Source organism: Cherax quadricarinatus, chromosome 3 (genome assembly GCF_038502225.1).
Source record: "Cherax quadricarinatus isolate ZL_2023a chromosome 3, ASM3850222v1, whole genome shotgun sequence".
NCBI classification, from domain to species: Eukaryota; Metazoa; Arthropoda; class Malacostraca; order Decapoda; family Parastacidae; genus Cherax; species Cherax quadricarinatus.
Genome location: NC_091294.1, coordinates 71,255,601 through 71,277,210, shown reverse-complemented (window position 1 = coordinate 71,277,210; position 21,610 = coordinate 71,255,601). Strand labels below are relative to the sequence as shown.

General features: G+C 41.5%; 1 pseudogene; it reads right to left on the bottom strand.

Moving 5' to 3' along the window:
* The window catches only part of LOC128706621 (uncharacterized), a 29,669-nt pseudogene extending 11,283 nt beyond the window's left edge, over positions 1-18,386 (bottom strand).
* Positions 18,387-21,610: the final 3,224 nt, after the last annotated feature.

Below are 21,610 nucleotides of genomic sequence, written 5' to 3'. Positions count from 1 at the left end.
ATTTCAAATGTGCATCTGGCATACAAATAAAACAATTACTAACTCAATAAACCCACAAGAGGACAAACAGCAATGGAAGATATAGGTTGCTACAAGAAGAAAAACTGACCAGTCTGTGTGCACACTGTAATGACGTTATACCTTGGAAAACTTCTTTTCTCTAAAGGGTGAAATCTAAATATACATGTATATATAAAAAAATCTTAACGTATTTTAGGTCACTATTAAAATTTAAAACATTTTAAAGAAAACCTCTGAAGAGATATTCATTCATTCTCATTCTCTCTCTCATTCTCTCTCTCTCTGTCATAGGGGTTCTTAACCCTTTGAGGGTTTCGGACGTACTAGTACGTCTTACGCGCAGGGGTTTTCGACGTACTAGTACGCATAAATTCTAGCGCCGTCAAATCTCGCGGGAAAAGGCTGGTAGGCCTCTATATGAAAGAATGTATATGTGGTCAGTGTGCACGGTATAAAAAAAATCCTGCAGCACACAATGCATAATGAGAAAAAAAAAACTTTGACCATTTTCTTAGAATAAAACAGCGACTTTGCACTGTATTTTTGTATGGTATTTATTGTTGTATTCTAGTTTTCCTGGTCTCATTTTATAGAATGGAAGGCATATCACAGAAATTGAGATGATTTTGACTGGTTTTACAATGAAAAGTACCTTGAAATTGAGCTCAAAGTAGCAGAAATGTTCGATTTTTACCAAAGTTCAAAAGTAAACAAATCATGCCAAGCGTCCAATACACGTCAATTGGCGAGTCTAATATTCTTTTGCAAGTGCGCTAATATGATTTATATCATTTTTTACACTAATGCAGTAGTATGCATAACAGTAAATCTTCTATTTTTTGTGAGAATAAAAATTCAAAGTGGAAAGCAAAAGAATGTAAGAGGGGCCTTGAGACGTGACTAATGAACAGGGGAAATGTCATTTTAGTGCCAGGAATGTATTTCTTGTTTGTTCTGGACCCTATTCGGAAATTGGCATTTTTTGAAATTTGTGTGAAACTGGCAAAATTGCTAAATTCTGACCACTGTATTGGATAGTTGAAAATGGTAAATGGGTGGTTTCTTGCACTTATTCAATAGAAAAAATGTAGTTCTAGCGATATATTCATGTTTTTTGTCGACTAGTACAGAGGAATTGGCCGAAAATGGGGCTCAAATTGGGCAAAATCGGCGATGCGTAAACATCGCCGAGACCGCTAACTTCGCGAGAGCATAATTCCGTAAGTTTTCCATCAAATCTCATAATTTTGGTGTCATTATGATCGGGAAAAGATTCTCTATCTTTTCATAAGAAAAAATTATTTTTTTTTTTTTTTAAATTTGGTCGACCCTGAGAACGAGTTTCTGAGAGGGCCTGTCGACCCTCAAAGGGTTAAGGAGATACAAGGGTTGAAGGTAAACACCTTGTTGGATGGTAACACTATATATTGTCAGACTGTGGATGAGAGGTGGGAGCCCAGGCCTGCCCTGTTCTGCCTGCTTGTTGGTGGTCCGTCGAGTGAGAACGAGGCAGCGCGTCTCACCCTGACTCAAGCTGTACCCCGTGACGTCATACAGTCACAGGCCTAAGGGATCTTCTATTTATTTATTTATTTATTTAGAAATTTTAGCATACAAACAGAGGTACAAAAAATACAGGTAAGAGCAGCATGCCAAAGCCACTTATATGCATAGCATTACAGGCTGGCTTACAATTAACTTAAGATTAACTAAGCAATGATGAAATCAGTGATAAGACATTATTGTAAACAGATAACTATTTATTTATTTATTTATTTATTTACAATTTGAGCATACATACAGAGGTACAAAAAAATACAGATTAGAGGAGCATGCCACTTATACTATGCATAGCATTTCGGGCTGGCTTAAAATTAACTAAGCAATGATGAAATCAGTGATAATACATTATTGTAAACAGATAACTATAAAGCACAAATGAGTATTACAAAGACAGGTCATATGGTTGCATGCATTGTTGTACATTCAGTCGTATGGAGTATTTTGTTAGGTAGTGTATTTAAAAAATAATAAAGTTAGATTGGGTTTTAGGTTTAACATTTATGTGATATAATTGTGAGAAACATTTAAGATATACAATTTATAAGGTTCAGTTATTCAGTATTTATTTGGTTTTGGGTGAGTAAGTGATCTTTGAGAAGAGACTTGAATTTATAAAAGGTAGTGTTTCTTTTATATTTACAGGTAATGAATTCCAGATTTTAGGGCCTTTTATGTGCATTGAGTTTTTGCATAGTGTGAGATGGACACGAGGAACATCAAAGAGTAATCTGTGCCTTGTGTTATGGTCATGTGTTCTGTTGAGGTTGGCAAGGAGATGTTTGAGGGGAGGGTTAATATCAGAGTTAAGTGTTCTATGTATGTAATAGGTGCAGTAATAAGTATGGATGTTTTGTATGGTGAGTAGGTTTAGTGTATTGAATATTGGTGGAGGGTGCTGCCTGTAGTGAGAATTTGTTATCATTCTAACTGCAGCCTTTTGTTGGGTAATTAGTGGTCTGAGATGGTTAATTGTTGTTGAGCCCCATGCACAAATTCCATAGGTGAGATAGGGGTAAATAAGAGAGTGATATAGGGCCAGGAGGGCTGACTGTGGAACATAGTACCGTATCTTCGATAGTATGCCTACAGTCTTGGAAATTTTCTTAGAAATTTGTTGTATATGTGTATGAAATTTGAGTCTATTATCAAGGTGGATTCCTAAGAATTTTCCCTCTGTTAGCTTTGTGATAGGTGATCCGTTTATCATTATGTTAAGAGGGACATCTGTAGCTCTGTTACCAAACTGAATGAAGTAGGTTTTGTCAATGTTTAGTGTAAGTTTGTTAGTCCTCATCCAGGTAGATATTTTCTGTAATTCGGTATTTACAGTATTGGCTAGCGTGACTGGGCTCGGGTGAGAGAAGACGTATGTAGTGTCATCTGCAAATAGTGTGGGTTTGAGTAATTGCGAAGCATTTGGAAGGTCATTTATGTATAGGAGAAAGAGAAGAGGGCCAAGGACACTTCCCTGTGGGACACCAACTGTAATTGGTTGCGCAGAAGAGTTTGCCCCATTTACGTACACATATTGGCTTCTGTTGCTGAGGTATGACTTGAGGTAGTTGAGGGAGTGCCCTCTTATACCATAGTGTGACAATTTTACGTGGAGCAAGTCATGGTCAACTGTATCAAAAGCTTTACGTAAGTCAATGAAGATCCCCAGTGGGACTTCTTTTTTCTCTATTGCAGTGTATATATGTTCTAGCATGTGTATAATAGCATCATTAGTATTTTTATTAGGCCTGAATCCAAATTGGCAGGGGTTGAGTATGTTTTGGGAGATAAGGTAGGAGTAGATTCGTTTATGAATTAATTTTTCGAAGATTTTTGAGAGAGGGTGTAAGTTGGATATTGGCCTATAGTTATTCAACTCTGTTTGGTCTCCTCCTTTGTGGATCGGGGTGACCCTTGCTATTTTGAGTACTGTAGGGAAGGTGGAGGATTCTATGGATTTGTTAAAGAGTGTTGCAATGATTGGTGATAGCACTTGTGACAGTTTTTTGTATATAAAGGGTGGTAAGGTATTTAAATCTCCTGCCTTGTTTTTTAGTGCGGTGATAATAAGGGAGACTTCATAAGGGTTAGTTGGAGCTAGGAACAGTGTGTTCGGGTAGTTGCCGGTGAGGTAGTCATTTGGTGGGGTATCTGAGCTTGGGATTTTATTGGCAAGGTTTTGTCCTATAGTGGAGAAGAAATCATTGAGTCTGTTTGCTGTTTCTGTTGGTGGGAGTTGGGGTTCATCTGATTTTGCTAATTTTATTTCGATAAATTAGACACATGTGCAACTCTTGGGTATCTTTATTGGGGAAACGTTTCGCCACACAGTGGCTTCATCAGTCCATACATAGGAGAAACTTGAAGAACAGGAGGAGAATGAGGTAATCAGTCCCTCAACCTTGAGTCGATGTGTTCAGTCCATCAATCTTGAGTAGAATACGGCAGATGAGCGGAGAAGCAGCTTATAAACCGTATGGCAGGAGAGGTGTAGCAGTCATAGGTAGTGTCACATTTGTTCAATGTGGAAGTAGGTTGTGCCCAAGAATTAGGCAAGCGAAGAATTCCTAAGTATTAAGATCCCAAGAAGTTGCAGTGTCTGACAGGTTTGTAGATGAATGGTTCAGAGAACCGACATGTTGATAAATTAGACACATGTGCAACTCTTGGGTATCTTTATTGAGGAAACGTTTCGCCACACAGTGGCTTCATCAGTCCATACATAGGAGAATCTTGAAGAACAGGAGGAGAATGAGGTAATCAGTCCCTCAACCTTGAGTCGATGGACTGAACACATCGACTCAAGGTTGAGGGACTGATTACCTCATTCTCCTCCTGTTCTTCAAGTTTCTCCTATGTATGGACTGATGAAGCCACTGCGTGGCGAAACGTTTCCCCAATAAAGATACCCAAGAGTTGCACATGTGTCTAATTTATCAATATGTCGGTTCTCTGAACCATTCATCTACAAACTAATTTTATTTCGCTATTTCGTGATATCTTTTTTGTTCCAAGAATTTCTAATAGGGTTTTCCAGGTCTTTTTTATATCACCTCGTAAGTTGGATAATCTGTTCTCATAATACAATTTTTTTGCCCTTCTTATCAGGCTGGTTAGGATTGACGAGTAACGTTTTGTTTGGTCTCTGGTTATGTGACCCATTCTGTACTGTTTTTCATATTGGTGTTTTGTATTTATGGATTTGAGAATGCTGGGTGTTAGCCAGGGACTGTTCAGTCTCTTAGCTGTCATCTGTTTAGTTTTTTTAGGGCAGTGCTTGTTATAGAGGTATTGGGTCTTTTTTAGAAAATTATTAATATATTCGTCAATATCTGTATAGATTTCTAGCTCAGTGTGCCAATCAATGTTTGCTACTGCTGTTGTGAAGTTATTAATGGCTGCCTCATTGTGAAGTCTGAAGGTGACTTTAGTAGTGTCTTGGGGTAGTTTACCAAGAGTTGTTATGAGGAAAGTAGGGTAGTGGTCTGTGGTATTATCTGTAATTATGCCTGATTTTAAAGGGGATATGGTGTTGGTCCAGATGTGGTCAAGTAGGGAAACACTAGTCTCTGTAACTCTTGTAGGTTTTGTTACTGTTGGTAGTAACATACAGTTACTCATTGTGTTTGTGAATTCAGTAACGTGTGGGTCCTGGTCTTGCAGGAGATTTATATTGAAGTCACCTGAGAGTAGTAAGTGATCTTTGTTCATGCGTGCATCAGTTATCATACTTCCTAGGTTTTGACTAAATTGGCTAATGTTTGACTGTGGAACTCTGTAGATGTTTATCAATGTGAGAGGTTTTTGTAGGTATTTGGATTTTTTTTTTTTTTTATTATTTTTTATTATCACACCGGCCGATTCCCACCAAGGCAGGGTGGCCCGAAAAAGAAAAACTTTCACCATCATTCACTCCATCACTGTCTTGCCAGAAGGGTGCTTTACACTACAGTTTTTAAACTGCAACATTAACACCCCTCCTTCAGAGTGCAGGCACTGTACTTCCCATCTCCAGGACTCAAGTCCGGCCTGCCGGTTTCCCTGAATCCCTTCATAAATGTTACTTTGCTCACACTCCAACAGCACGTCAAGTATTAAAAACCATTTGTCTCCATTCACTCCTATCAAACACGCTCACGCATGCCTGCTGGAAGTCCAAGCCCCTCGCACACAAAACCTCCTTTACCCCCTCCCTCCAACCCTTCCTAGGCCGACCCCTACCCCGCCTTCCTTCCACTACAGACTGATACACTCTTGAAGTCATTCTGTTTCGCTCCATTCTCTCTACATGTCCGAACCACCTCAACAACCCTTCCTCAGCCCTCTGGACAACAGTTTTGGTAATCCCGCACCTCCTCCTAACTTCCAAACTACGAATTCTCTGGATTTGAATTTAGCTATTATATATTCCTCATGTTCATCCCTTGTGCAAGTATTAGTGATACATTCTAGTTGGTCTGAGTAGTATATGGCTGTGCCACCCCCTTGTTGGTCTGGCCTACAGTTGTGTATGGCTGTGTAACCAGGAATGGCATAGACATCTGTACTATCAGGCTTTAGCCAGGTTTCAGTTAGTGTAATGATGGACATATTGGCATGTAAGGAATTTAGTAATGCTATGAGGTCATCGTAATGCTTGCTTAAAGATCTGATATTGTAGTTAAAGATAGTTATGTTGTTGTTGGCACTGAGAAGTGCCTTTGATTGTTCTGCAGTGTAGTAATTACAGTAACTGTTTGATTCATTTAAGTCATTAAATAAGAGGTTGGTATCAGGATCAATGCTTGTAATCATAAGATTTGTAGTGAATCTATAGTTAGAATTAAGTATAAAACAAAGTAAATAGTCTTAAGCTAAAAAATAGCACCTGAATTATTTAACAAATGTAAAATAATGAGCTAAGGTAGTTTTTTTTCTTTTTTTTTTTAAGCTAAAATAAAGGAGACAATATAAAAGGGACTAATACAAATAAAGTGATGATCAAATAATGAAGCTTGGGAATATGATAGTAGGTAGTACTATAAAGGGTTAAGGAGATACGAGGGTTGAAGGTAAACACCTTGTTGGATGGTAACACTATATATTGTCAGACTGTGGATGAGAGGTGGGAGCCCAGGCCTGCCCTGTTCTGCCTGCTTGTAGGTGGTCCGTCGAGTGAGAACGAGGCAGCGCATCTCACCCTGACTCAAGCTGTACCCCGTGACGTCATACAGTCACAGGCCTAAGGGATGTTCTATATAAACACATGGATGGTACTATGATACTCAGCTAATCTATATAACACATATAAGGGGATCAGCAACTATGCTGACATCTCTCATTCTCTCTCTCTCTCTCTTTCTCATTCTCTCTTTCTCATTCTCTCTCTCTCATTCTCTCTCTCATTCTCTCTCATTCTCTCTCTCATTCTTTCTCTCTCTCATTCTCTCTCTCTCATTCTCTCTCTCATTCTTTCTCTCTCTCATTCTCTCTCTCTCTCATTCTCTCTCTCTCTCATTCTCTCTCTCTCTCATTCTCTCTCTCTCATTCTCTCTCTCATTCTCTCTCATTCTCTCTCTCTCATTCTCTCTCTCTCTCTCATTCTCTCTCTCTCATTCTCTCTCATTCTCTCTCTCTCATTCTCTCTCTCATTCTCTCTCTCTCATTCTCTCTCTCTCATTCTCTCTCATTCTCTCTCATTCTCTCTCTCTCTCTCTCTCGGTATTACAGCACCATACATGTCCTATGAAAATTCATTCCTGATTAACTAAAGCTGCTCATTATCTGCTTTTATTTGGTGTGTGGTGCTGAAAATTTAAGACAGCAAAGAATGGTACTAACTTAGGCTTATGGAGCTGCATAGACATGTGATGATGAAGGAGTGTTGAATGAGACAGAGACAAGTTGTGGAAGGCAGCCTCCACTGCCCCTTCTTCTCATTCTTTTTTTGCTTCCATAATGTTGACATCTGCAATAAATAACACCATGTGATGCCATGCATATCATAAAACAAACTTCATATGCACTTAATTAAAGATAAGGGAGTAAAATATAAGTTAGATTTCTTGAACTGGTAGAGGGTAAATTAAATGAGCATACCTTTCTGCATTAACCCTTTGACTGTTGCAAGCCCCTTTCTGAAACTGTCATTCTATGTCACAAAAGTTTTGGAAAAAAAAAAATTCTTCTGAAATGATAGAGAATCTTTTCCCAAAAGTACGAAATCTGGTCGAAAACTCACAAAATTACGCTCCCGTGAAGTTAGCGGTCTCGGCGACATATACGCATCGGCAAATTCGCCAAATTTGAGTCCTGTTTTTGGCCAATTCCGTTGTTCCGGTTGACCAAACTCATAGCTATTTCTTTAGAACTCCAATTTTTTTTATCAGTTGAGTACAAGAAACTGCCCATTTACCGATTTGAACTACCCAATAAAGTGGTCAGAAATTGGTAATTTGGCCAATTTCACACAAATTAAAAAATGCCAATTTCAAAATAGGGTCCAGAATAAACAATGCAGATATGGAAAATTTTCTAGGGTGTTTATCTGTATGTACCTCAACATTATATACATACAAGTAATCTCATTGGGAGACAACCATATTGTTTACCGTAGTCACCCCGTGTAGACATGTGAGAAAACTTAACCACCTCTGGTCACTGCAGGTGGCCCCTTCGACCTCACAATCTTATCCATATCTATCCGAGACCAGTATGGATTGGGTAGCACACACAAGTACGGTGCTACTAGTTAATTGTGGACTGTATAGATTATAGTAGTTTCGCTGAATGAAGGGGAGGGGGGTAGGGTACACCTGGATACATCCATCAAGGAAAACATTTGTACATAATCCCACCACTTACCAGATGTTCTCTGGTGGTCACTTGATGTAGCTGGATCACTCATAACCTATCTAATTATAACATAACACTACTGGCCAGCATAAGTTTGCTATAACTAGAAGGGTTACTTAACTGTGGGTGATTGATACTCCTTATTTCTTCCATTCACCATCTCAGTTTCGATGTCCTGCTACACCGACACGGTTCTCCTTCCGGCAGGACGAGGTATCCGTCGGTTTGTCCCGGTTAGAAGTCGTGATTCCATAAATCTCCATTATCCCCGGTACGAGAGTCACACGTTCACTCGGAGCAAGGCGCTCTATTTCACATCCCGCATTCTCTTAACTCAATGTTATTATCACTGATTACATTACCATTCACAAGACGATTTAACGTCTCATAACTATTACACAAATTAGAGGTCACTCCATTAAGATCTGAGGCCGATGAGCGAGGATTAACACACGGGTATGTCCCCTGGACACACCCTGGCCGTGCACCTGACACCCGGTCCTACTCTTATCACACTTTTTACCACTCTATTACCGTGGTCCCGTAAATCACGTTCCCTCACTCTCCACCAGGAACAGTTACGACACTTCTTATTATGAAATGAGGCCTATATTAATCCTTAGGCCGCCGTGAATGTCAATTTCGTGGTTCCATGCTTTCTCAGCTTCTTCACCACATTCAAAACAATCCGCGCCTCCCTCCCCCGCACATCCGCGCATGCGCCAAGGGAACTCTTGGTTCTACTCCATTTTCAAATACATTTTGACTCATATCGGCACATAAAACACCTATTAGGCGCTATAGTTTCGGAAAATTAAAAATTTTCCACACTGCGGCCGGGCGGAAGTCGTTGTTAGACGACTTAAATTGCGTCTTCCTCCAGGAGACGGTTCCAGCCCTCTCTAGATTGCGCTGCTGTTTTCCTAGTGGGTCTTACTACAGTTTCTTCTTGCATTACCCGGTCAGTGTCTTCAATATCACTCGTGTCACTTTCCCTTAGGTTTCCATCTGCACTGGATTGAACACCATTTAATTCTAAGGGAATTAATTTATTAATAGTACGCAAACTTTCCTGACCACGACACAACACTTTGACGTTTCTGACAACACCTTGTGCGTCTGGGTATAATGTAACTACCTTGCCCAGAGGCCACAGTGTTCGATGTTGTTCAGTATCAATTAACACAATGTCACCTGGTTGAATGTTCTGTCGGTTTACTGCCTCTGGCGCACCATAAAAGTGTTCACGTAGTGTAAGAAGATATTCTTTACGCCACACATCAGACCAATGAACAATTACCTTATTTAACATTTTGAACTTGTCACTCAACACAGTCACGTTATTATAATCCTCATCACTTCCCTCGGGATTATCTCTATAGATAGGCGCAGCTTCTAACCTTTGTCCACATATTAGGTGAGAGGGAGTCAGTACCTCCGCGTCAGGAGTGTCGCTCATGTATGACAGAGGGCGATTGTTCACTCGATTCTCTGCCTCCACCAACACTGCCCGGAACTCCTCCAAATCAATTCTCTTCCTGTGTAGCACCTTACGAAGACATCTTTTCACTGTACCTATCATTCTTTCGTACAGTCCTCCCTGCCAGGGGGCTCTGGGAGTAATAAATTTCCAGACACACCCTCGCTGGGTCAACAAAGACTGTACATCATCACTCTTATTTAATTTCATCAAGTGTTGAGCACCTGCTACAAAATTGGTGGCATTATCTGAGATCATCAATCTTGGACAGGATCGTCTAGCTGCAAATTTCCGGAACAGCTGTATGAACTGTTCTGCAGACAAGTCCTGAGCCACTTCTAGATGAACAGCCCTAGTAGCTGTACAAGTAAATAGACATACATACACCTTCAAGGGGACACCATCTGAAGTACCCGTCAAAATGATTGGCCCACTATAGTCCACTCCGGTCACATCAAATGGTTTTACCAACTGCACGCGTTCCTTGGGCAATGGTGGAGGACCTGGGTACATGTAGGTTCTGGCATCCACCCGGCGACATATTACACACGACTTGATAACCCCCTTTACACTTTGCCGTCCTTGTGGAATCCAGAAGGTTTCCCGAATACAGTTTAAGGTATCCTGTACCCCACTGTGCATCACGTTATTATGGGCATTAAAGACAATCAAGGTTGTCAGGTGATGAGTTTTGGGCAGCAAGATAGGGTGCTTAGCATATTCCCCCAATTCAGCATTTTGTAACCTGCCTCTGCACCTAATTACATCATCCTCTAAATACAGCCCCAGCTTTTCTATTATTGAGCCTTTCACAATTTTTCCGTCCATCATGAATTTAATCTCATCCCTGTAGGTTTCTTCTTGTACCCTCTGTAGCCAGTATTTCAGGGGATGGGGAAAATTATGTGAGATATTCATCTTACTTATAAATTTAAACACTAACCTGGTCACACTAATCAGCTTAGGTAAGGAAGAATACCTGTTCATATCAATGGCTAAGGAGGGACTACTGACCGGAGCGGTGCTCACCGTAATTTCGACAGGAGCAATATGTGCCTTTTGCACCGGCCAGTTAATTTTGTCCACCAGCCAACTTGGCCCTTTAAACCACGATAAAGCACTCACAAATTTTTCATAAGTCAAGCCTCGAGACAAGAAGTCAGCTGGGTTCTCGTCACCAGGAATGTGATTAAAGGTTAACATATGCTGACCCAAACTGTGATGTTTCTCCTGCATTTGATTGATTTCAGCAACTCTGTTTTGTACATACACAATCTTACTGTTACCATTACGAATCCATTGTAAGGATACCTCGTTATCAGACCAAATTACGGTGTCGCTGATATTTATCTCTCGCAATTTATTTCTTATATAATTGGCTAATTTGACACCTACATAAATGGCCGTTAATTCCAACTGAGGTAAGGTGCGTGATTTGATTGGAGCCACCTTAGCCTTAGACATAACAAGAGAAATGGCACTATTACATTGAAGGTAAGCGACTGCTCCATATGCTAATTTCGAAGCATCGCAAAAAATGTGGAGTACATTTTCTCCCTCTTGACTGGCCACATTACGGGGGAACTTCAACATTGGTAATTTTACATATTCCCCTATTAGTTCTTCCCACCTTTCAACAAATTCCTCAGGTAGGGTTTCATCCCAAGCACACTTAAGCTTCCATGCTTCTTGTATCAACAATTTTCCTCTTATGGTAAGTGGGGACACTAAGCCTAGTGGATCGAAGCATTTTGAAACTTCTGCAAGCAAGACTCTCTTGGTTAATTTATTGGGCATGCTGTAGTCATTAGGCTTTAACGATAACAAGTCTCCCTCTGTGTCCCAAGTCAGTCCCAGCACATTACTATATTTGGACACTTCAACTCCAGGGTTGTCTTTATTTATTTGAACTCTTAAACTGGACGAATTACTGTTCCATTCCCTCAGGGGCATATTTGCACCTTGCATTATTTCATTAGCCCCTGCGTATATGCTCATTAGTTCCTCTTCAGTAGACGTCACCCCCAGGAAATTGTCCACATAAAATTGTCTACCCCATTACTCCACTCAGTGGACCACCCGTACGCTTAAGGTGTGCATTTATCGTTGCCTGGAGTAGGAACGGACTGGAGGTAGCACCAAACAATACACTCCTGAAGCGAAAAGTCTTCAGGGGACTAAGTGGGTCACCAGGATTCTCGGGCCATAAGAACCTAGTGCAATCCCGGTCAGCCTCCTGCAGACCCACTCTCAGGAAAGCTTTACTTATGTCTGCCGTAAAGGCATAATTCTTAACCCTGAAGTTTAATAGTATGTCTCCCAGTTTTTCCGTCAACGACGGACCTGTCATCAAACAGTCATTCAAACTAGGTACACTTTTATTACTCCTGGCACTACAATTAAACACAATCCTCAGAGGAGTGGTCTTGGAATCCTTCTTCACTCCGTGGTGTGGCAAATAGTGACCATAAATCTGGGTTTGCTCGGGAGGTACCTCCTCTATGAATTTATTATTTAACTGCTCATTAATTATATCATCGTAAGCAGTCAACAGTTCTGGTGTCTTGCTCAATTCGTGGAGCTGAGCCTTTAATTGTCCATACGCCATCCGGTAATTAGTTGGTAGGTCTGGATGGTTCAGCTTCCACGGAAGTCTCACCCAGTATTGTCCAGATTCAAATTTAACATCCTTCTGGTATTGTTCTTGAGTAAAGGAATCATCTGGACTTTCTTCATTTACATTGATCCCTATGCTGTCCAATTCCCATAATTTATACACAGGTTCAACTTCATCCTCTATTGAAGTATATTTACACTGGGGTGATACTTCATGAGTAAGACACACCGTAACTGTATTTATGGATTCCTCCAGTCATTCATTATCGGTACGAGGAAGCCTGCCATACATCACGTGACCTCCGGCGGTCCTTAGAAAGGTGACTCCGCATTTCTTTGTCATACCCTTTACAAAGGTGGCATAATGGTCACTACCTATCAAAATATCTATTGGCCCCACCGAATCATTATTTATACCAGAAGGTGCCAAATCTACCTTACTCGAAAGCCTTTCAGTAGCGTTACCAAGCCCTATGGTAGATATTTTCTCTGGGAGCCTATCCACAATTACGGCATTAATACGTTTTCTCTCATCGCCCAGCCGGACAGTTACATAAACAGTGTCGTATGACTGGGCCTTCTTATTCGAGAGAAAGCCAGATAGCTTGAGTATAGCAGGATCTCCCATTTGTACCTTCATCCCATTAAGGCAGTTACGTTTTATGAAGGTACGTTGTGATCCCTGATCCAGTAATGCTGTTACAGTTTTGGATTTACGCCGTTTATCATTAATCACCACATCCAACACAGACAAAGCTACCTCAGCTAGGCCATCATTACCGACGTTAGCTGCAATCTTTACGTGGGCTACTGTTGTGTCTGGGTTATTATCACTATCAGTACTATTGTTACCATCATTACGATTAGATCTGCCCTTACACATAGCTATGTGGTGTCTTCCCTTGTTACACTGATAACAATAGTGCAAGTTAGCACGGCAATCCCTTACATTATGATTTCCTAGACACCTGATACATCTAGCAAGCTCTTCCAATCTTTCCACTTTAACATCCCATGAATTATAGGCATTACAGTTCTTAGAGAAATGAGTACCGTTGCAGAAGATACAATCTCTCCTTTCTTTGCCTGACCTCTTATCAACTGGGCTACCCTTATTGTGGTACTTCCTCCTCTTGCTTGGAGGTGGAGAACCACTATAACTGGCACCTGTCACTTGATACGTGCCTACGTAACCCCGTGTAGTAGGTGGCTTAGGATTATTGATATTAGGATAAGGTTTCCCTTTGTGGAACTTGGCAGGTGCACTGGGGTCTGTAGATGTGGTATTCCTAGAGGTAATGGGTTGGCTGATCTGCAGTTGGACAATTAGCTCTTGCAGTCCCACTCTTATTTCTTCCAACCTGAAGTAACCCTTGTGATATCTGTTAGATAACCACTCTATGGTCTTGTGGTTCAATTTATTCTGAATCAAGGCACTCAACAACCACTCTGCTCCCTCCAGATCATATTTATTACTCAAGGTCTTAAGAGTGCTTTCTAGTTTGATCCTAAATTGCTGTAAACTGTTGCGGTTGTGATCTGGAGTCTTCAAATTAGCCAAATTAGCCACTAGGTCCAGCCTACTTTGCTCCAAGTTACCGTAAGTGACCTCCAACAAGTCAACTGCCTCACTATAGGAGTCATCTACATTTGGGAATGCTTGTATGAGAACATGCGCATCTCCCCTTACTTGTCCCTTTAAATAGCATAATTTGGTAACACTTGCAAGATCACTCCTATCATGTACGACTGCTTTAAAGATAGACCAAAACTCCTCCCAGTGTTCTCCCGGATTAAACACAGGCATACATAATTCTGGGAGTTTTGGTAGATGTCTCTGACTTTCCTTACTAGGTTGACCAACAACATTGTTTACACCCTTTACCTTCTCCAAAGCCTTAGTTTTGCAGGACACAATGTTGTCCTCCACTTCATAATGTTGATCCAGCAGTCGCTCCCTTTCAGCATCATCTGCACAATTCTCTAGCAGCTCTTTTTCATAGTCTTTAAACCACAACCTATATGACTCATGTCTATTTCCTAAGGCATCTAGGTGTAGCTTTAATTCATCAGGGTTTACCGTTTCTTGTTTCATTAACTCCATACACTTCTTGTATGATTTAGTAACATGACCCTTCCGAGCTTGTAGTGACGCTTTCTTTGCTTTGGCATCCATGGACTTGCCAGTCGCACTAACTTCCTCAGACCCAGCCATGGTTAGGGAATTAATAATCACCCATTATACTACTTAAGTAGACGCCTTATAAGAGTAATTCTTGCACTTTACTCTTGTATAAATCCTAGCCACCCATGTGCTAGCAATTTATTGGGCTAATTATCATCCATCACACGATCGATTAAACTTGTGCACCCTACACCGACTTCCTTCAATCAGTCACTTAATTATTAAGTAATTAATTCAATTAATTTTTTCACTGATTGCATCCGGTTCACGAAGGACCAGCGGGCAGATATGGAAAATTTTCTAGGGTGTTTATCTGTATGTACCTCAACATTATATACATACAAGTAATCTCATTGGGAGACAACCATATTGTTTACCGTAGTCACCCCGTGTAGACATGTGAGAAAACTTAACCACCTCTGGTCACTGCAGGTGGCCCCTTCGACCTCACAATCTTATCCATATCTATCCGAGACCAGTATGGATTGGGTAGCACACACAAGTACGGTGCTACTAGTTAATTGTGGACTGTATAGATTATAGTAGTTTCGCTGAATGAAGGGGAGGGGGGTAGGGTACACCTGGATACATCCATCAAGGAAAACATTTGTACATAATCCCACCACTTACCAGATGTTCTCTGGTGGTCACTTGATGTAGCTGGATCACTCATAACCTATCTAATTATAACATAACACTACTGGCCAGCATAAGTTTGCTATAACTAGAAGGGTTACTTAACTGTGGGTGATTGATACTCCTTATTTCTTCCATTCACCATCTCAGTTTCGATGTCCTGCTACACCGACACGGTTCTCCTTCCGGCAGGACGAGGTATCCGTCGGTTTGTCCCGGTTAGAAGTCGTGATTCCATAAATCTCCATTATCCCCGGTACGAGAGTCACACGTTCACTCGGAGCAAGGCGCTCTATTTCACATCCCGCATTCTCTTAACTCAATGTTATTATCACTGATTACATTACCATTCACAAGACGATTTAACGTCTCATAACTATTACACAAATTAGAGGTCACTCCATTAAGATCTGAGGCCGATGAGCGAGGATTAACACACGGGTATGTCCCCTGGACACACCCTGGCCGTGCACCTGACACCCGGTCCTACTCTTATCACACTTTTTGCCACTCTATTACCGTGGTCCCGTAAATCACGTTCCCTCACTCTCCACCAGGAACAGTTACGACACTTCTTATTATGAAATGAGGCCTATATTAATCCTTAGGCCGCCGTGAATGTCAATTTCGTGGTTCCATGCTTTCTCAGCTTCTTCACCACATTCAAAACAATCCGCGCCTCCCTCCCCCGCACATCCGCGCATGCGCCAAGGGAACTCTTGGTTCTACTCCATTTTCAAATACATTTTGACTCATATCGGCACATAAAACACCTATTAGGCGCTATAGTTTCGGAAAATTAAAAATTTTCCACAGTAGACATTCTTGGCACTAAAATAACATATCCTCTGTTCATTAGTCACGTCTCTAGGCCCCTCTTATATTACTATTGCTTTCTATATTGATTTTTTATTCATACAAATAAATACAAAATTTACTGTTATGCAGACTAACGCATTATTGTAAAAATGATATAAATAATATCAGTGCACTAGTGAAAGAATATTAGACTCCCCAGTTGACGTGTATTGGACGTGTGGTGTAATTTGCTTACTCTTGAACATTGGTAAAAATCAAACATTTCCGCTACTTTGAGCTCAATTTCAAGGTCGTTTTCATCATGAAAGAAATGAAAATCATCTCTATTTCTATAATATGTTTTCCATTTTATCACCTGAGACCATGAAAACGGGAATACAACGATAAATACTATAAGAAAATACAACTCAAAGTCGGCGTTTTAATCCAAAAAAACAGTCCGAGTTTTTTCTCATTACGCACTGCGTGCTGCAGGATTTTTTTATGTAGTGCACACTGACCACACAGACCCATTCTCTCACATGTGGGCCTACCAGCTTTCTCCTGCTTTATTTGAAGCCGATAGAATTTACGCGTATAAATACATCAGAAACAGTGGCGCGTAAGACGTATATATACAACGTAAACAGTCAATGGGTTAAAATATACTAAATATGAGATGCTTAACCTTGCCCACAGAATATTAGCCACTACAATTTAACCTATTTATAAAATATAAGGGGGTTTAATTAATCTTATGCAATGCAATTATAGTTATTCAATTTAACAAGAGATGGAATACTGCAGTAATTACACCAGTCATCTAAAAATTAATATTTAATGTTATGAGGGAATTTTACCATCAGTTTATTCTTCTCGTGTAGTTAGATAATACCATGTAGTAATATCTCACTACAACAAAGGTTATTGTAAGTAAATGTGAAATGCAGTTGGCAACTGGCTGACACTCCTTATCATACTGCTCATGACTCAATGTTCTATCTTATCTCCAAGTTTTGAATCAAACTTAATTGGTTTCCTTGCTTAATCTTTGTTAAGCTTTCAATATGATGGCACTTCTTGGTCCACTCTCTCATAACACACAGACATTTGACCTAACAACAGCAGACTCTGCTCCTGTTATCATCAAACACTTGTGTATTTCTCTGTACAACATTATACAGCTGTATTTGAGTCAAACTGTAATAACTATTAGCAGAAATCTAGTAAAATATTAAAAGGAAAATGGATTTCATAAGAGTTAGGTTAAAATAGGCTGGTATAAGGTAGTTACATGGGTCATACATAAACTATTTAAATATTAAATCATCACTATTTATACAATTGACTGTAATCATATAATATACAGGTATTATTTTTGCTATAATAAAATGACCCCAATGAAAATAAGTTACTGTCTGACTTTTTTGGGTTATTCTAGGTCTTTATGCATATGCTGCTATTTATAAGATAAGATTTCGTTCGGATTTTTAACCCCAGAGGGTTAGCCACCCTGGATAACCCAAGAAAGTCAGTGAATCATTGAGAACTGTCTTCCATTGTGGTCCTCATTCTTGTCCCCCAGGATGCCACCCACACCAGTCCATTAACACCCAGGTACCTACTTGCTGCTAGGTGAACAGGACAACAGGTGTAAGGAAACGTGTCGAAATATTTCCACCCCGACAGGAATCGAACCCGGGTCCCCCGTCTTGTGAAGCGAGAACTTTACCAACCAGAGACATCTTCCACACTTCAGCAGTAAAACTGGCCAGTAATGATGAATAAAACATAAACCTGGTCCACTGGGGCTTGAAAGCATATTAATAGTTATCCTCGGGGTTTGAGGAAGCTTGGTTGGCATAAAGTTGCTCTTCCTAAGTAAGAATTACGGTAGTCCTGGCCACAAATCTCACCTTCTTGATCAGACAATTGAAACTAATGTCTCTCTTGATCTCAAATTAAATTTTTGAAATACTGGCTATCTATAATACTATTTTTTTAACTTATTTCTAACTATTCTAGGTCCTATAACAATGTTATTTTCTCTGTGTAACTCCATAAGTCTGTCTAAATTGTCAAATATTATATAAAAGTGGTTATTTAAGCTGTTATATTAAGGACCGCTTATGCTTCCACTATAAACATTTTCCACGGAATATTTCTGACGCCTAATAATTTCCACATTACTGCTTGAGCATAAATTCTAGTGAAAATATATTGGAACCAGTAATAATTAAAGATCAATATGTGCTGATCTTAATACTTTAGTACATTTTCTGAAGTCAATGTATAACTTTTATAGTAATGATGCCTCTCAAAGGAGGTTCCTTGACCCTGGTGAGAGGCTCTTGATCTAGGGAATTGGATCTGTGATCCAGTTCCCTGAACTGGGCCTGAATACCCCCTCCCCCCTACAGGTGCTGTATAATTCTACGGGTTTAGCGCTCCTCCATGATTATAATAATAATATAGTAATGATAATTGCAAATTATTTACAGGTGACTATGTTTATGTATGAAGAAAACTGTGACCATGTTGATTCCTTCACTTTATTATGATCTTTGCGTGCAGCCAGCAGTAACAGCCTGGTTGATCAGGTTCTGATCCACCAGGAGGCCTGGTCACAGACCGGGCCGCAGGGGCGCTGACCCCCGGAACTCTATCCAGGTAAACAATGATGACCAAGTCATCCTGACTCACTCTCATACTTAGTTATGTATATTAACTCAAATTAAGTTTAATTAACAACTGTCCATTAATAAACAAAAAGGTTCAGGCGGGGATCGAACCGCCGTCCTCACATTTACAGTTCGACGCTCTACTGAGCTAAACTAGGAAATTAACTTTATTAATTAGAAGTAATTATATTATAATGTATTACGGTACACAACACGCCACAATGGTGCACAATACAACACAATGGTGCACATCTGTGAAAATTTGTCTGGGCTGCCTCCAAGTGAGTCGCCTACCCTGGCAAACTCTGTTGACACCGAGCTCTGAGATGGGTACCTCAGCCTCACAAGTGGCTTATAGGACAGATTTTTTCACAAATGATTGGTATTGCAAGAAAACTCGCCTGCATGCACGTATAAAGGACTAACTTACTTGGTGTTGCAGCATATATCCTGATCTTCAACTTCCTAAGCCTAGCTTTAGCCCCCTTGGACTTCCCCTTGGGAACCACGTGCAACCGGGAGCATTAATTCCTGCAATATTCAATCGTTATTAGTGTCCTGCCTGCACCTCAGAAATTCCTATATCCAAGAGGGTATGTATCCCCTAGTATAACTATGCAGACTCAGACGCTAGCTTCAGACGACTCTGAGACGCTGGTACTTACTGGGCATACTCTCTCTGTAGCACGCCGAGCCCTCAGTTAACTCAACTCACGATCTCCTAAGTCACTGGCCAGATCCTACGGGAAAGGGTGAATATCTCGTCTTACTGTATGGGCTGATGGAGGAGATCATCTACGGTACATCGAGGTGTCTCTACCAGATTTCCCCAGGTCTCAGATGTGAAGACACGTGGGGGCGCCGCCTGATGTTCACGGCACGTCTTGTCCAGTCGAAGTCTATCGTAAGAAGGACGCTATTCTGTCTTTGTGACCTGCGCCCCGCCATTCAAGCTAGGGCTGCCAGTTCTCCCTAGCTAACTTATCCTAATGTTTGCCTACATTATCGGCCTATTACTACCTATGTTAAGGTCTTAGGTCTACTCTATCATTATCTACAGATGCCTTAGTAAACCTAATATTAGTGTATTACCAGTAAACCTACCTACTCCTTCCCCGAAGAGTAAATCTATAAATTAAATAAGCTTACCAACCGCCAACCAGAGAATGCCTTGCTTGTTTGGGAGGGTTTAAGGGTCGCTCGGCTCAGACGACCAGACGCTCATGCTGGATCTGAGCTGTGGAACTATTTGGACCAAATAAATTTCCACATCCTCCCGCCGGCGAAGGTAGGCGCTAAGTCTAGATCAAGTCTGCCTCCCGCAGGCCCCCCCAGTGGGCCCTGGACTCGAGCGCCGTTCGACGGGTCGTCCGGCCGCTCAGCTCACTCAACCTCTGGTCTGATTTCTCATGTCCCGGTCCCACCGTGTGGACCTCGAGAGGCAAAAGCCTGTTGATGGGTCTTATAGTCTCGACACCGTTCATTCTCACTTTCACCATTCTCAACCGCCCAGCCTTGTCTGGGTGGGTTGACACTACCAGGCCAAGAGGCCAGTATGCCCTCGGCGCCTCGGATTCTACCAGCACCAGGTCCCCTTCACTTAGCATCATCTTATTCGCCTCGGGGTCGGCACCATAGAAATGTTCCCGCAAGGTTGTCAAGTAATCCCTGCGCCACACCTGGTTCCATTTGTCCAGGATGTTCACCAGTCTGTTGTGACTCCTGTGCAGTTCTTCATTGATGGGGGGACCATCTGGCCCATAATAATCCAGCTCCTTGGAAGACTGACTCAAAATTGCGGGGAAGGGCTCAATCCTTCTTCCAAACAGCATGTGATTGGGGGTGAGAGCTTCTTGCTCGTCAATCCCATTTTGTACGTAGGTCAGAGGCCTGTTATTAACTCTTGCCTCTATCTCAACTAACACTGTCCTCAGTTCATCACAGCTCACCCTCCTGCCGTGCAAGACCTTCCGAATGCACCTTTTGACTGTGCCCACCATGCGTTCATAGAATCCCCCTTGCCAGGGTGCCCTGGGAGCTATGAACCTCCACTCGCACTCTATTCTCTTCAGGTGTTCTCGTACTTCTCCGTTGTCCCTAAGATTCCTGAAAACTTTATCGGCCGCCCTAAAGCTTGTGCCATTGTCCGAGATAATCAATCGCGGGCATGAGAATCTGGCAGTAAACCTCCTGAACAACTTCACGAAAGTCTCTGTCGTCATATCTTCTGCCAACTCCAAATGCACCGCTCGAGTAGTGGCACAGGTAAACAGGCAGACATATACTTTCTGAGGGCCCTCCTTAACGTCTCCTGGGTTCTTCAATGTGATAGCCCCCGTATAGTCTATTCCTACAGTCTCAAAGGGCCTGTCACTATGTACCCGCTCCTGAGGCAGCGGTGGTGGACCTGGGTAGGGTAGGGTCCTCCCATCGTACCGCCGGCAGACCGTGCAACTCTTTAGCACCCTTTTGACGGCAGCTCGACCCTTCAGTACCCAGTAATTCTGACGTAGGCAGGTGAGGGTATCTCCAAACCCCCCATGTAAGGTCCTCTGATGGGCATCTTGTATCAATAGCTCTGTCGCCCATCCCTCCTTTCCCAGCAGCACGGGATGTTTGGCCCCATAGCTGAGCTCAGAGTTTTGTATTCTTCCCCTGCATCTTATTAGCCCCGCATGATCTAGGAACAATCCCAATGAGTGAACCAATTTGCTGTTCCCTGAGTCGTCATCGTTGGACACGCGTCCTGATGCCATAACCTGCTGTCGGGTCGCAAGTACTTCCAGCACTCCTGGAAACCTC